Raw genomic sequence first — 18,571 nt, 5'->3', positions numbered from 1 at the left:
AACCTGTGGTTGCCGCTGGGGTTGGTGTATACTCAGGATACTTGAATCTCTGGACTGACCATTTGTCAGTTGGGTCCTGAGCCTCAGCAGAGTTGCAAAACCTACTCTGTGGGTTATTGGACCTACCCAGGTCAGTTAACAAGGAAGTGAAGATGGTCAACCACCACACCAGGGAACTAAGAGTGTCTACACCTGCAAGTAAGAGAATCACATCCATCAACCATGTGGGATCTAAGCCCCCTCTAGATTTAGAGGTGGAGTGGACATCACCATCCCAGGGTCCACAAGATGGAGGAATAAAATATGGATTAGAGTGGACTTTCTGGTATTCTACTGCAGAAATGTTGTGACTCTAGCAATGGAAGAAATTGCATCATTGATGTGGAGACACTGGCCACAGGAGTTGCTGAGGGCAGAGAGAGAGAAGAAGAGGTGTGATGTGGGTGCATTTTTGGGACTTGGATTTGTCCTGAATGATATTGCAGGGACAGATGCAAGACATTATTTATCCTGCCATAACCCACTGAATGGACTGGGGGAGAGTGTAAACTACAATGTAAACCATAATCCATGCAGTATAGCAGTGCTCCAAAATGTATTCACCAAATGCAATGAATGTGCCACAATGATGAATGAGGTTTTTGATGTAGGAGGAGTGGAGGTAGGGTAGGGATGGGGTAAATTGGAACCTCTTATATTTTTTAATGTAGCATTTTTTTGTGATCTACTTTTTATTATTTTTATTCTTTTTTTAAAAGATAAATAGATCACACAAAACATTACATTAAAAAACATAAGAGGTTTCCATATATCCCACTCCCCAGCTCACTTCTGCTCCTCCTGCATCAACATCCCCTTTCTAAACTGCGTGGACCATAGTTTGCATTGTAGTTCACACTCTCCCCCGGTCCATTCAGTGGGTTATGGCAGGATAAACAATGTTCTGTATCTGTCCCTGAAATATCATTCAGGATAACTCCAAGTCCTGAAAATACAAACCCCAGTGCCAATCACAGGTTCAGTAAAAGTAACAGAAAAGGCATGTGTAGAGAGAGGTCACAATTGAGTCCAACTCCATCATAATCAGAATTACAAATTCCAAAGTAGGGCCCACTGGCAAGGCACTAAACTCCAGAGCTATCTCTCATGACCATAGAACCTGTGTGTCTCTGTAGCCCTCAGAAGCACCAGTACCTGGGGTTGTATCTACTTTAGTTGTCTCTGAGATCCTGCTGAGATGTGTGCAATTGCAACCCCTCTGATGACCTCCCAACTCATTTTTTAGTCTCTTAGCCAGGTAAACTCACTTGTCTTTACAATTTCTCCTTTTTATTCAAGGTCATTTTCTAGTTGCATCACCAGCTGGTGATGGTAGTAATTCCTCAATGCCAGAGAGGTTTATTCCTGGGAGTCGTGTCCCATGCTGGGGGGAAGGTAATGCATTTACATGTTGAATTTGGCTTAGAAAGTGGACACATTTGAGGAACATAGAGGCTTTCTGGATGTAACTCTCAGGCACCCTGAAGCTCTAGGCCTAGGTGGAATTTCAAGCACACAGGCTCATAAGCATGTCATCAGTATCAAGGGCCTATCATTGGACCATCCTTCTTCACTGGTCTTTGTCCTTGCACTTGGGAGATTGTTGTTGTTCTATTGGGGAATGTGACACAGCTCCCTAGGATAGGAACTCAGCACTCCCTCAGTTGTCATGTGTAACTCTATCCACTATGACAATACCCAATGAACATCCAAATATATCTACATACCCTATATGCATGCCCTGGGGAACTCCCTCCCACCCATGCATCCCCCATCAATGACACCCCACAGCAGTGCTCCTCCCCTGCCATAGTTGGGCCCCTCTGTGATCCAAAACTTCTTAAAAAATGAAGCCTAATATACTGTCAAATTCAATTAATAGGAAAATGAAATAATATTGACAGGTTTAAAGATTAGAACTAGAATACATAATAATTAAGAAAAACTAAAATAAAGTAAAAACTAAATTGGGGTATTAAAAATGAAAAATATAATAAAACTTTGTCTTTGATGTTTTGCCTTTCATCACTGTAATAGGTGTTGCCCTGCATGTACAGTGGCAAAGGAATCTTCTCCATTCCTTCCTCAGTGTCTATACCTTTTTTTTTTAGTTTTTTAATTTTGTCTTCTAAAATATTTTAGATCATAGTAAAGTCACATATACAATATAGGGGATTCCCATATACCTAACCTCAAACCCTTTCCCACTTCCCCAGCAAAGATCTTTTTACATGTGGATGTTATATTTGTTATAGCTGATGTACAGATATTGAAACATAGCTACCAACCATGGTTCCATTATGGCTTCCATTTTAGACTATACAGTTTTACAAATTTTTGGTAAAATTTAACATGGCTTATATCCATTTTTGCATGAACTTGTGGAACACTTCCATTTCCCCCCATTTTTTTGTGATCTATGTATCTTTTTGTAAAAAAAGGCAATTAAAAGAAAAAGAGGAGAATATGTAATTGCTTATTGAAGCCTTTTATGATGGCTGCTTTAAAAGCTTTAGAATCCTTGTCAGATAGTTGTAATATTTGATTCTTCTCAGTGTTGGCATCTGTTTTCTTTTCTCATTCAAGTATAAATTTTTGGTTCTTGGCTAAAAAAAAAAAAAGAAAAGTCAAGTGACTTGACCCATATTATATTGAGTTAATCCTGCAGTTGCAGCTAACTGCAAGTGTTTTTTAATTTTCAATTTAGTATACCTTCCAATATACATGTTGCCTTATATATAACAAAAAGTATTTACTGATAGAAAAACTGCATTAGTTCAACCTCTCAAGGGAAATAATAAATGCAATATGTAAGTAATGTCATTTGCATAGAACTTTAATAGAGAACTTAATGGAAAATGGTCATTCTTTCCTTTGTAAGAAATACTAAGATAAAAGTTAGTGCCTACTTTTTTAAAATGTACTTTTTTCAATTAGCAGAACAATGCATATGAAACATAATTTACAGATGTTTCAGGAAATAACAATTAATTTGATTGAAGTAGGAAAAAATATAAAAATGGCTGTTTTTGTCAAGCATCTTTTATAAATTATCTTACTACTTTTTGACTAATGAAATTGTCAGGATTATCACAGTGTAAATTGCAAAGGCATTTAAAAACTGAATCCAAGAATTTTCAGTGACATATATTTTAGAATCCAAAATGACAGTTTAACCTAAGAAGTGAACTTAATATTTTAAGAAACTTAACGTATGGCAAGGTTTTACCCTAAGAAATCTTTCTTCTCTCTCTCATCACTTCTAGTTATTCTCTCAGAATGACTTCATTCACTAAAATAACTCCAACTACCCCTAGAATGTTTATGATTTCCTAATCTCTCCCTTCAAATTCTATTGTCATTTGAACTCTAAATGAATGTCCAGTTGCTTGGACATATTCATTGGCATTTCTTTCCGTACCTAACTCTTAACATTTTGAAAATAGAAGTTACATTCCACGTCTCCAATTTAAACCTTCTAATTCACCTGTACCCTGGTAAAGGGTCAAAATCCATTTGTTTCCCTATTGCCAAATATTTGCATTCAAACTGTCACTAATTATTTTTATTTTACTTCCAAAGTGCTTCTGAATAAGTTCTCTTCTTCATCTCTACTGCCATTGATTCAAGTTATTGTTTTCTAATACTCAGTCTTTGCAAAAACCTCCTGAAGACCCCCTTACTACTCTAGTCCCTCATCTACACTGCTATAACCATCAGTATCTTCCACAAATGCAAAGCTGAATACGTGACTATACTATATCTACATAATAAGTGAATATCTTATATCTATATAATATGTGAATATCTTTTTTTTTTTAAGATTTATTTATTTTATTTATTTCTCTCCCCTTTCCTCCCGGTTGTCTGTTCTTCGTGTGTTCTTCTTTATCCACTTCTGTTGTTGTCAGCGGCACGGGAATCTGTGTTTCTTTTTGTTGCGTCATCTTGTTGTGTCAGCTCTCCATGTGTGCAGTGCCATTCCTGGGCAGGCTGCACTTTCTTTCTTGCTGGGCGACTCTCCTTACGGGGCGCTCCCCTTGTGAGTGGGGCTCCTTGCACATGGGGCTTCTCTACGTGGAGACACCCCTGCTTGGCAGGGCACTCCTTGTCGCATCAGCACTGTGCGTGGGCCAGCTCCACACGGGTCAAGGAGGCCCAGGGTTTGAACCGTGGACCTCCCATGTGGTAGACGGACGCCCTAACCACTGGGCCAAGTCTGCTTCCCAAATATGTGAATATCTTAATAATTAAAACAAACTTAGTTTGACACTATTAATAGCATTCATGTTTTAAACATGAGGAAAATGAGTCTTTGTAAGATAATGTAATCTGCCCCAGGTCACCTAAAAACTAAGTGCTTAAGGTAGAAATCCAATATGGGCATTCCAGCTTCAGAGACTGACCTCTCAAACATGAATCTATATTGTCTATCAAGCTTTTTCTCATGTCTTTAATTTTCTTCCTGTCTTATTCACTTGAAATTGACTGTCTTTTTTAAAATTCAAATTCAATATCACTACATACCATGTTTGCTTTGTTTACCACTCTGTCTCTAGTATCTTAACAGAGAACCTGGTTCAAGGAAGGAACATGGTATATATTGGTTGAATGAATAAGTGATAGTCACTTCAGTAGATTCTTCCTAAATACCTCAGTCAGAGTTGCTGTGTTTATTCTTTTTGTTCCCAGAAAACTTTATTCTTATTTCTAAAATGTCCCTGAAACCTTTCATTATTATCTAACTTTTCCATCAGATTGTGAATTCAATAAAGGTAGGGATCATATCACATTCATCTTTGTGTATTCAAAGATATAATGAATAATTATCAATATTATTTAAATTATTTAGCTAATAAATGCAAATTGATTGTACCAGAAAGTTTTAGAAAGTAGTTTTAAAATATATTAGACATATTTCCACCTCCCATATAAAATTATCTTTTTATTTTATTTCATTGTCTTGTGTATTCCTTTAGTTTGCCCTCTAGGTTTATTATTCATTTTTCATTGATATGTCTGTTGCACTCAACTGAATTTCTTGAAGACAAGACTTATTTGTATTATTTATCTATTGTCATATTTAGCTCCTAACCTATTGGTTTCTGACACATAGTAAAACTATATTTATTTATTGAAGAAATAAAAGCACACTTTTTAATTATCTTATAAATTTATAGTCCTTACCTCAAGGAGAATACAAATAACTAGAACAGAACTAGAAAATTAAATCTCATTAAATTCATTATAGAAGCAAGTGCCAAAAAATAGCAAGTAAAGTAAGCTGTTCATTGTAGAAAACATGGACTGAAAGGAAAAAGAGATAGTTGTGGATTAAATAAACAATGAAATGTTCATAAAGAAGGCAATATTTCTATTGAACATTGAAGAATAGATGAAATAAATTTAGGAGAGTCAGAGGGAAATACATTTATAATTTATAATCCTTCCCACCTCCTTCCCTCCTTCTTTCCATTCTTCCCTCCTTCCCTTCTTCTTTCCTCCCTTCAAATCTTGAGTCACTACTATATGCTAGAAAATGTGCTGCCCATTAATGATTTAATATCAACAAAAATACACATAACCCTAGCCTCAGAAGATACATAGACATATGCAAACACACCCACACAAACTTACACAAGTAAGTGTAAATTTAGATTACTAAGAAAGAGAGTTACGTAGAACTTTGAATGTTGATAGAAGGGTTTGACATAGTGGGGAGGATGAGAGAAAAGTTTCACAAGTATTAATAACATAATAAATAGAATGGCCTGGCTATAGAGTAGGTTCATGTAGGAAGTTCAGAAAATTTGTTGGGCTCTAATGGTTGAAAACACCTAACATAAAAGTGTGATTATATAATTTTAGAGCTTTCACTCATTCTATTACCTCTACCTGGAATATTCTCTCATGTTCTACTACCTGTCTTCACTTGACTATTTCTACTGACCTTAAAACCTCATTTTAAGCAACACATTCTTTGAAAAGTTTCCCTTAGTCTTATGATATAAATATCCATGGGGTCTCTTTCATGCCTATTGCCTGTCAATAACCACTCTCAATTCTGTCATCATAAATTAGCCTGTTCATGAAATTCATAAAAATTGAATCATAAAAGCTCTATTTTATTATGATTGATTTCTCTCACTTATTATGTCTATGAGATTCATCCATGTTGCTGTGTGTAGCCATAAATGTTTATGAAGTCCAAATTCTCAATATTTTCTTTTATCTTTAGTGATTTTTTTGCCTGTTTTTAAAGGTATTTGCCTATCTTTAGGGAGTAAAAACATTCTCCAAAGTTTTCTTTATAAGTCTTTAACAAATATTTTACATTTAGTTAAAAAATTATCATAATTGATATTGTGATTTGTATGATGTAATGATTTATTTTCTCCAATATGGATACCAAATTGACCTAACATAACTTATTAAAAGTGCTCCTCTTTCATCATTACATTGTAATGGCATCTTTTTGATTAATCTAGTCACTATATGTTTTAGTTTCCTAGGTTGCTCAAAGCAGAAACCATGAAATGAAATAGGTTGGCTTAAACAATGGGAATTTGTTAGCTTACAATTTGAGGCCAAGAAAATATCCAAATCAAGTCATCATAAAGATGATGCTTTCTTTCTTAAGACTGGCTGCCAGTGATCCTTGGCTCCTCTGACACATGGCAAGGCACATGGCAGTATCTGCTGTTCTATCCTTTCCCTCCCTGGTTTTGTTATTTTCAGCTTCTTGTTTCTGTGACTTTATTTCTGTCTGTCTGTATGTATTCTTTCCATTCCCAAAGGACTCTGGTAATACGAGAAGTTTCGTCTTGAATGTGGTAACTGAAGTAACCTCATGAAAAAATCCTTACGGGTTTAAACCAACAGGAATGGATTAGATTTAAGAATATGGTTTTCTGGGGTACATGTGGCTTCAAACCACCATACCATATATGTATCAGTCTGTTTCAGATTTTTAAAAAATCCTATTCTATTTGTGTACTATCACACTGTTTTAATTAATGGATCTTTATAGTACAACTTGATATTTATTAATGTATGTCCCATAACTTGTTATTCATATCATCTTACCTATGTCCTACAAATTTTTTATTTCCATATGAATTTTAAAGTTATGTTTTTAATATCTTTCAGGAATTTAATTTGGAATTGCATTGAATATATAGTTCATCTTTAACAGATATTAAAATCTTATAAATAGAAAATCTTCCAACCCATGAACATGTTATATCTTTTAATTTATTCATTTTGTTTTTAAAATGTATTTTTAGATTACTTGTTGCTATATAAGGAAAAAAAAACTTATTTTTGTATATTTATCATGTATGAAGCAACTTTCTTAAATTATTGTTTAATTTTAATAATTATTCTTTAGGTTATTTTGTCAAATCTGTACACACAATATCATAAGTGAGGATTGAGTTTTTTTTCATCCCTTAAAAACTGCATATATTTATTTCTTTTTCTTGCCTTGATTCAGAGGAAAATCTTCTTGTACAATGATAAATAGAAGTGATGATAATAGTGATATGCCAAATTCAGTATATTGAATAAACACTCAGTATAAGAAGGTATTTGTTGCCACTTATTCTTAGTGTGCTGAGAAGTATTAAATAATATGTATTTATTTTTATGAAATATTTTACTGAATTTGAGATGTTCATTTTTTCCCCTTTATTCTGATAAACTAAATTGATATATTTTAGCATGTTAACCCAAACTTGTATTTCATGGAATTAAAGATACTCAGTCAGATGTGTTTTTCTCAGACTGAAATGCTAAGATCTCTTTGCAAATATGATATTTAGGATGTTTATATTTGATTTATGAGAAAGAGTGGTCTGAATTTTTCTTATAATATTCTTCTCAGATTTTGGTTATTCAGGTTAAGCTGGGAACTTGAATGAATTGGTAAGGCTTACTTTTTTGTATTAATCTCTGAGTTTTTGTAAAACTGGAATTATTTCTTCTTAAAAGTTTAGATGAATCCCTTAGGAAAGATATGTGCGACAGAAATTTTTAATAGGAAGATTTTAACTGAAGATCTAAATTTTAAGTGTAAGACTAGAGTTTCTATTTCTTGTTTTGATTTTGGCAAAATTTTTTATGAGAAAAATTTCCTATTTTGTCTACATTAGCAAAATTTATTAGCATAGTTGTTCATTATATTATTTTATTATAGTTTTAATATCAGGATTTTTCCTGATTAGTATTATAATTTCCCCCTTTTTCTTGAGCAATTTGGCTAAAATTTTATTTATCAATTTTGTTATTCTTTATAAACACGTTTTTATTTAAAAATTTTTTTCTATTGGATGCTTGTTGTCATTTCTTTTCCTTCTCACCTTTATCAAATATTCTTTTTGTCCAGTCATAACATACTTCAGATATATAGGAAAAAGCTTCAATGGTCCAGTGGACTGATATGGTCTTTATAGTAAAAATATTTTTATATTAGATGTAATTAAGTAATCAAACTGGAAAGTTTGATTTGGTTCAGAATTTTAATAAAACTATTATATTTTATAAAATTATTATGTTTTATAAAATTATTATAAATTTTATAAAATTATTTTATTAACTGTAACTAAATAATCAAACTGGAAAGTTTGATTTAGTTCAGAATTTTATTACAGTAATGATGATGTGGAAATGACAAGGTCTACAGTGGGCTATGTAAATGGGTGACTCAGGATAGATTAGAATAGAGGGGCAAGGGAGATGAGAAGGCCATGGGACTAATCACAATATATTGTTTGATCGGCTTTCCTCTCTGATTCCCATATTAAATTGAAGTTTGTTTTGGACAGGGATTGAATTGAACTTGCCTTTTTATTCTCCATGCCTTTCACAGATCCTGTTACATAGAGGATGCTCGTATATGTTTAATGAGTAATGTCATAAAAGAATTTAGTACGACCTCTTCATTCTGTTAAGGCACAGAGAAGTTATGTGATTTTCCCAATGTCATAGAGCTGGTGATGAGAATATTTGGGACTAGAGCCACAATGTTCTGATAATCAATGCATGCAGACATTGAATGCTAAAGTAGGAGACTGGAATTATGAATTTGAAATGGCAGTGACAAGATAAACCATTTTTGAAAAATAAAGTAGGAATATTATAAATATGTTATTTGATATTCTTTTTGATCTTATTAAAGAGGTAAAAAAATTAGAAGTAAGCAAAAGAAATACAATCCAGTCATCTTGAGGTAGTGTGTTTGCATGTGTGTGTGTATGCATGGTATTTCTGTGGATATGGTGTTCGTGGAACTTAAAGTTTACAAAATCTTGGGTTTTACAAGGCCCTTATTGTTTTTAAAAGGAGTCACCTGCAGTTGAGCAATGAAATCTTCTTTTTGAATATATAACTAGATTTGTTATAGTTCTTTAAATAACAAGATGAAATGACTATGTAGGAAGAGAAATTGCACCAGAAGCCTAGGGAAGAAATGGGGTAGCAAAGCATTTTGTTGTTGTACATTAGACTAAAGAGCCAGCATGCCCTGAGCCACTGAACCGTGTGTGGAGGTCTCTAGTGGATGAAGGGTGCAGGTGCACTGTCAATCACTTAGCCTATGTGGACTCTCTTCCCTTTGTCTGGCTTTACAGGCAAATTTTATCTTTTAATGAGATCTCAACTATTAGAAATTCTTTCACAATGTGTCAAGGTTTAAGGTCTTTAGGCATTTTTCTTTGTGATTAGGCCTCTGTCAGCATACTGAATTTTAGGTATTACATAGGATTACTACTCAGAGTTAGCAGTGAATTATGACCATTCTGCCAACTCCATGAGTGAATTAGGCAGACTTCTGGGAAGCCACGTACCACAAACTCTGAGAAACTCTTTAGCAGTCTAGTTAATTTGGGTTAAGAGAAAGGAAATGTAGAAGAATTAAAATGTATCAGGTAAAGGATTAATGGAAATGAGGCAATGCTATGTTTGTAATCCTTCAGCAAGGAATACAAAATTAATAAAATATTGCAGTATTTAAATTACTATGCACAGAAAATTGATTTTTCTCCCTATGTAGTGTGGAGAGCTTAAATAATGTACAGTATAAGTCTAATTTTGTAACATAAGTACATGCTGATATTTTTCCTGTTGATATTATCTTGATTAAGTACTTAATATCTATTAAGTTCTCTATAACCATGCTATAGTGAAGGGAATACTATAAAACAAGATAAGCCATTTCAAATTCCACCTTCTGAATGCCTGGGGTTAAAAATGGATGAATCATATATAAAATCATAGGAACAAAAATAAATATCAAGAACTAATATTTATTAAGAATAATAAATCATTATTATAGTTAAAACCAATAAATATGGATTTACTTAATGTGTATATGATTCATACTGTAGAAAATTAGAGTCATTAGTCAAAATTGGGGAGTTGAGAAAAGAGCAGTCTAAAAGTGCAAGTTTATAACATTTTTGAACAAGGGTATCTAGTGGAAGAGACAACCTGTGGAAGGAGGGGAGAGGAGAAGAGAAGAAGCCTTCACCATACTAATGAAAAGTGTTTATCTTTTCATGGATATCTTCATCTAAAGATGATTACTTAAGCTTGTATAACCAAACATGCGTAAGTAAATTGTATTGTATGTATATTTGCCAAAGACATGATCTGTTGTCCAAACTTCTCTTCTTAGCTAAGGTAAATTTAGAGAAGAGTCATCCTAGTTAGTAACTTGTTTATCAGCCAGCTTGAAAGTCCCTTGAAGTAGGCACTGAATATTAAAGTCCTTTCAACCCCCTCAAAAAAACTTTATATTTCTTGAATATAATAGGAATTCAATAGAATGGTTTGATAAAATATATGTATTTTTTAAAAAGACCTAAAACAATAAATTTGAATGATTTTAGAATTAGGGAAAAAAGGGGTAGGAGGTGGGGGATGAGATGGACTAGAATTGTAATATGAATTTATGGCAGTATCTTAAATATATGTCTTCTTGCCTCCATGGTTTCCAGTGAGAAATTGGCACTTAGTCTTATTGGGTATCTCTTATATGTTATGCATTGCTTTTCTCTTGCTGCTCTCAGGATTCTGTCTTTGTCTTTGGCATTTGGCATTCTGATGAGTATGTTCTTGGAGTTGGTCTATTTGGATTCTTTTGGAAGGAAGTACGTTATGCTTCTTGAACATGGCTATCTATGCCCTTCAATAGAGTAGGGAAATTTTCTACCATTATTCTGTCATTGTTCCTTCAAATATTCTTTCTGCCCCTTTTCCCTTCTCTTCTCCTTCTAGGATACACGTGATATGTATGTTTGCACATCTCTTGTTGTTGGGAGGAAAAACAAGTCATTTTCCTAATAGTCTACAGCTGGCCTTATGGAGAGAGGCAAAACCTAGAAAGCCTCATAGTCTACAGTTGACTTTGTGGGGAAAACAGGAGCTGAGCCCAGAGAGAACGGAACCCCAGGAAGAGAGGACTACAGGAAGCTTGAAACCTGCAGACAGTGGCAGACATCTTGCTCCAAACATGTGGCATAAGACTTTGGTGAGAGAAGTAACTTATGCTTTATGGCCTGGTAACTGCGAGCTTCTACCCCAAATAAATGCTTTTTATAAAAACCAATAAATTTCTGGTATTTTGCATCAGCACCCCTTTGGCTGACTAATACAATGACTTTTTTGAACAAAAAAATTGATAAGTTGCTGCTAACTATGCTATAACCTAGACTCCATTATGGACTATAATGTCCTGAGCAGCTAATTTTGCTTAATGGCTGTCCAAAGTCAATTCTATTGATAGGACAATACAGTATATTTCAAATATTGTGCCACAGAACACAAGCTGCTGAACGAAAAGGGATTCCTTAGTCAAACAAGTTTGAGAAATGTTGTATAATGTTTCCAGTGACTTGTGCATCTGCTGCTCAGAGATGTGCTTGCAAGAATTGAAGACAAAAATAATAGTTTCAGGATATTTAAAACCTGTTAAGTATTGTTTAACTCTTCTTTATTTAAATCGATTAAATTATATAATTCCTTTTTCACATATAACCTATTATTATCTGGCTGAACTCTTATCACTAGAACAGAATTTGGGAAATGCTGCTATAGAGACATTTGAACTTTTGATATGTCTGATATATATAATTCCAATATTGTTACCTGCAGTGTTATATATCTATGAGGATCATAATTTCCTGGTAAGGTTGGTATCTTATAATCTGTGTTCAGAAAATACACTATTCAATTATGGATAGAATAGAAAACTGTAGTATGACAAAATTTGGTTTGGAACCAGAAAGATGAAATGTGATGACATTGTGTCATCCAGCTCTAAATATAATGAAGTCCACAGAGCTGTGTTTGGTTTTAATAAATTATTTTTAAAAGGCAAGAGAAATTTTACAAAATCTAGATGTGATAATGTAACCCAAATAGATGATTAAATCCATTCTCTCCTCAACAGCTCTATTGGTAATGGATGTAGGTGCAAAACTCTTCCTAGAAAACCAATGAAGTGGTTATCCCCAGAATGTGTGAAAGAAAGATAACTAAAGACACAGTTCATCAAAATTATCAAGACGTTTAGGCATAATAAGGGGGAGGAATAATGAAAAACTATATGCAAAGAGAAGACAAACATTGCATCTTTAGAGACATTGTGATTTTAAAATTTTTTATCAAATAGTTTTAGGATTATATTACTTCTACATCATATAAATGTCTGAGATAGGCAGGCCAATGCTAATGAGGCAGCATTGTTAAAAAAATATATAAAAACTCTTAGGGTCCAGATATATCAAATCACTCTTCTGCCAATACTGGATGTATCCCTCCTCTTCCTGGTCAAAGGTAGTCACTATCTGTATGGATAGCAAAGGGTCTCTGAATATCCAAGTCCACCATGAAAAAGGAGAATGAGGTTGAAGGACTCACACTCCCTAAAACTTATTATAGTGCTACAATAATCAAAACAGTGTGGTGCTGGAACAAGGACTAATACATAGACAAAAGGAATCAAATTACAAATTCAGAAATAAACCCTGACATCTACAGCCAACTGATTTTTGCTAAGTCCATTTAATGAGGAAAGAATAGTCACTGCAAAAAATGGTGGTGGAAAAACTGCATCTCCATATGCAAAAGAATGAAGATTGGACCCCTGCTTCATGCATATGTAAAAATTAATTCAAAATGGATTAATGACCTAAATATAAGAAACAGAAGTACAAAACTCCTAGAAAGAAGAAAGGGATATTCATGATTTCTTAGACTTTATTCCCAAAGCATAAGCATATAAAGAAGAAATACGTAAAAGGGACTTTTTGTTAAATGAGTCATGAGTCATAGAATGTCCTTTATTATTTTTTCTTTAGCTTAATATGAAACTGTAGCAGTTTTATATAGTTATGAATTCCAAAAATAGATTATGTTTTTAAACTGGTCTGTACCTGGGCATGATTAAATTATGATTAGGGCTTTGATTGGGCCACATCAGTAGGGTGTTGAGTCCCCGCCCCTTGGTAGGTGTGGACTCACAGATAAAAGACATAGCAAAGGACAGAGTTGGAGGTTTTTGATGTTGGAGATTTGATGTTTGAGTGGGATGCTGAAGTCCTAAGCTGGAACCCTGGGAAGTAAGCACACAGAGGAAAGAGAAGCAAGCCCTGGGAAGAGAGGAATCCTGAGCCCATAGAGAAGCAAGTCCTGGGAAGAGTGGAACCCTGAGCCTGGAGAGAAGCAAGTACTGGGAAGAGAGGAATGTTGAACCCAGAGAGAAGCAAGACTCAGGAAGAGAGGAACCCAGGAAACCTTACAGATGTGGGTAGCCATCTTGCTCTAACACATAAAAATAGACTTTGGTGAGGTAATTAACTTATGCTTTATGGCCTGGTATCTGTAAGTGCCTACTCCAAATAAATATCCTTTATAAAAGCCAGGAAATTTCTGGTATTTTGCATCAGCACTCCTTTGACTGACTAATACAGAAACCAAAAAATATTAATTTATCAAAATATTCTTTAATGCAACTATTACAGGAACAGTGGAAATAAAATCTCAGATCAGTTTATTAAAAATAAAAAGGTAACTCCTCTCAGATTGCATTCCCAGCAGTAAAATGGAGGAATAAATGATAAAGAAGCAAGTAAAGGGTACATAGCTTCTATCTTTTAAGGACATTTCTTAGAAGCAAACAAAAAATGCTTTTACTTTTATCCCATTGGGCAGGACTCAGTCAATATGGCCACGAGTTGCCAAAGAAATGTAAACTTTATTCTAGAAGGTCATGAATCCAGCTAGAAATATTAGCATGGGGAAGAAGGGAAGCTGTCTCAGTTGCACAACAATCCATTTGGTCATTTTTCTACTCCTTATCCAGTTACTGTGTCCAGCTAAAATTCTAAGACATCTAGGTAGTTCCTAGTTGTCAGGACAGTATAGAGCTCCTTGTCTTGGTTCAATGACTTATAAATCAAAAGAAAAGTAATCTGCCTTCACCTCTTGCAATACAGAAATATGAAGTAGGAACATGATACCCACAATTAAAAACGCTCACATAGAAAAAGGAGTCACTGTTCTTTATTATTGGATCATCAGGGCTGGATTAGTGAAGACTTCATTTTCTGGCAGGGGAATAAGTTGTTAGTGACCCACTGGCTGGTCTAGTTTTTGTGACTTGGGAGGATATCCCTCCATGTTTGTCTTTTGTGGGTCCCTGGGATATTCTTCTTTCTCCACTGTATTCCATAGCCACATCTTGGGAACTTGCCTTTTTTGGAACTGAATAGCTTGCAAGGGTACTTCATGTTGGTTTGGAGACCTGGGGGTTGTTTGATGTTGAGCAAACACAGGTATTTGTATGTTAGCCCTACTGGTTATTTATAAATATATTTTCCTCTCAAACATGGTGAGCTTCTGAACTCTTTGCTCGTGGTCAATTCCCTGAGCAGGTAACCATAGCTCTCTGATTTTTAAAGAACATATTTTAGCTTACTGTTTTCTGTATTTTGTCTGGTCCATACTCCTCCATGCTCTTTTTGCCTCAACCCACTACCAACAGAATAGAAGGAAAACTGTAGTACTTTCTACCTTTAGGGACCCCTACATTCACCTCAGGGTTGTGGTCTTCGAACTGACCTCATTGTTTTTGGCCAGCTGATTCACCTTGTTGTTGTGAATTTGCTATTCTGCAATTGTTCTCCCACCTGCCATGTGGATTTCAAACTTCAGCTCAAGCGCATGAGGTTCTAGCTGCTTGTGATCTTCCCTTCCTGACTGTCTTCCCTGTAGACTTGGGGCTTGTTTCAGCCAGACCCTGCAATTGCATAAAACATAAATAAATAAATAAATAAATAAATAAATTACACACACACACACACACACACACACTCTCCTACTGACATTTTTTTCTTGGCTGAGGTTATTTTAAGAACTTCTCAAACAAAAGGCTCAAATGGAAAGAAACACCTTTAATCTGATTTTGCTGGTGGGTCAGTCCCCACTATCTTGTATGGAACTCTTAATGGACCCTACTTGAAAAAGTTCTGGGCCTCAGTCTGCTAATGAGGTTGCTATTTCAGAGCAATGGGATAAAACTGTCCTAGTTTCAGGAACAAAAGTATTTACTTTTTCAAATCTGCAAGGCCCCAAATTACTAGACTCTCATTAAGTTTCTTTGCTGTTAACTGACAGAGGGTCTCCTTTAACTCTTTTTTTTTTGTAAAGATTTATTTATTTATTTCTCCCCCCTTCTCCCCCCTGCCCCAGTTGTCTGTTCTCTGTGTCTATTTGCTGCATGTTCTTTGTCTGCCTCTGTTGTTGTCAGCAGCATGGGAAACTGTGTTTCTTTTGGTTGCGTCATCTTGTTGTGTCAGCTCTCCATGTGTGTGGTGCCATTCCTGGGCAGGCTGCACTTTCTTTCACGCTGGGCGGCTTTCCTTATGGGGCGTGCTCCTTGCACGTGGGGCTCCCCTATGTGGGGGACACCCCTGCATGGCACAGCACTCCTTGTGCTCATCAGCACTGCACATGGGCCAACTCCACATGGGTCAAGGAGGCCCCGGGTTTGAACCGTGGACTTCCCATGTGGTAGGCGGATGCCCTAACCACTGGGCCAAGTCCGCTTCCTCCTTTAACTATTATATCACCATGTGTAGACTGGCCAGCATAAACTATGTTCAACTGTCCTTAGAGCTTTGCTTAAAGTGGCAAGAAGCAAAAGAAAAATCAATAATCTGAGATTTCTTAATATTTTTCCTAATATTACAGCCCTAGTTGGCATGTGATCTGCCTTCTAGGAAAATTAAAATTTGAAAACCCAATGATCAATCAAAAAGAACATTTGATGTGACTGAAGAGAAAATTTGTGAATTTGAGAGGAAGCACTAAATAAATTCTTTAGAATATAGTACAAAAATTCAGAGACAAAAAATATGAAGGAAAAGTTACATAGGTAATGAAAATAACTTCTGTTTTAATGTAAGAAGATTATAAAGGGGCAACTTTTGAAGTGAATATTGTTTGAAATTTTCCAAAATGTGTGAAAAGCACTGACCTTCAGATTCACAAAATTTTAAAAATCCTAAATAAAATAAATAAAAATGAATTTACACCTAGATATGTTGTAGTAAAAGTAAGACAAAAACTAGATACTTTGATGAACATTAAAGAAAGCAAAAAGCAAACAAATTAAAAACAACAAAAAATGAGATCTAAATAACAGTTCAAGGGAAATGACAAATTACTACAAATGAATGATAATTAGGTAGGCATATAAATATCTCTCAACAGCAACCTATAGAAACCACAAAGTAATGGAAAAATTTCAAAGCGATAAGATCAAATAATTGGAAATCTAAAATTATATACTCATCAAACTTTGAAAAACAAAAATAAATGCATTTTCAGACAAACATAAAAAAGGGTGTTTACCATCATTTGATGACTAGAGGAATTTATAAAATTTGTACTATAGAAGGAAGGATAAAGAACCTTTATGAAAGTACTGAGATGCAAAAAAATTGGTGGATAAAGTAAATCACAATTGCATGAGTAAATCTGATAAAATGCTAGCTGTACCATAATGAAAACTCTGATTTGTGCCATAAAAACAAGACAAAACCAAGAATCAGAGTTAAAATATTTTAAGACCTTTGTGTGATTGAGAGGAACTGAAGATATCCATAACTTTTTACTTTATGAAGTTAAGTTTCCTTCATTAAATATTAAGGATAATACCTACAATAATTATAGTAGATAACTTACAAAATGATAGAAGGTAGAAGTTGAATTTGGCAGGAAATCACCATAATCAATATAAAACCAATCAGAAAATAAGAAAAAATAGCATAAACAGTCATGCAGGACAATTACCATGAAATATTATGATAGAAATAAATATAAATAAAGCCCTAATCACAATACATGTGAATGGACTAAATTCTACTAAAAAGAAAGTTTGTCAGACTGGATTAAAAGAGACAGAAGCTTATTTATAGTGTTGATAAAAGAGACATAAAAATTAAAAATAGAAATGTTGAAGAAGTCACTTAATTTAATAAACCTTTTATAGCTGCATTAATATCCCATACAATGAGCTTTATAAAAAATACATTCTCCTTTATCGATCTTAATTAACCATTGCTTTTGCAAAACTAACCTTTAAATTAGCTCTCGTTGAAATATAGCTTCACAGTCACATTCAAATATCAACTTTTGGGTTTAGTAGGGAGAAGGTAGGTCCTGAAATAAATCCAATTCAGCCTCTATTAACTTTCTGACTATGGGCAAATTATCCACTGATAATTTCATCTATACAAGGGGTATAATAACTTACTTTCCAGTGCTGTTGGAGATTAAAACTCTGTATGTAAAGCACCTGGTTCATAATAGGACTTTGTTAACAATTTTTATTAGTGAGAATAATTTAAAAATCACAAAGCGATTAATTGGATTTGTTGCTTTTGAAATTACCTGTATTCCTAAACCCAAATGTTCTTTATTTCTAAAATAAGAATATTACACTATTGTTATGGTAAATATAAATTAATTACTATACATAACAGCTATCATTGCTGTTGTTTTCTTTTGTATTGTTAGTTAAAACGACTTGACAACTACATGGATGAAAACTTTCCATGATAGATTTTTAGGATTTGTATAATTTACAAAGGAAACATTTCTGGTCAGGAAAACAAAGACTTGTAAAACTAGATCATTCTGCATGTATCCACTGGAATAATTTTAATGGGAGAAAAATCTATCCTTATAAATGAGTTTGCCTTTAACTTGTGTGTTGCTCCTCACCTCCGATTCACCCTCATTCAGTATGAATTGAAACTTTTCAAACATGAAATATTGCTTCAACAAAATGCTAAGTGTGAGTACGAGCACCGTGCTTTTTATTATCATTTTAAAATGTTAACTGCCTGAATGAATTGATTCGAACATAGGACCCAAACTGAAACTTTAAATGACCTCAAAACAATATTTAGAGACTTGATAGACTAGAATATCCCTGATTATATTTATGAGCAATTTTACACTA

This window comes from Dasypus novemcinctus, chromosome 15, assembly GCF_030445035.2.
Source record: "Dasypus novemcinctus isolate mDasNov1 chromosome 15, mDasNov1.1.hap2, whole genome shotgun sequence".
Lineage (NCBI taxonomy): Eukaryota > Metazoa > Chordata > Mammalia > Cingulata > Dasypodidae > Dasypus > Dasypus novemcinctus.
The sequence above is the reverse complement of the archived record's forward strand: the minus strand, read 5'-3'. Positions refer to the sequence as shown.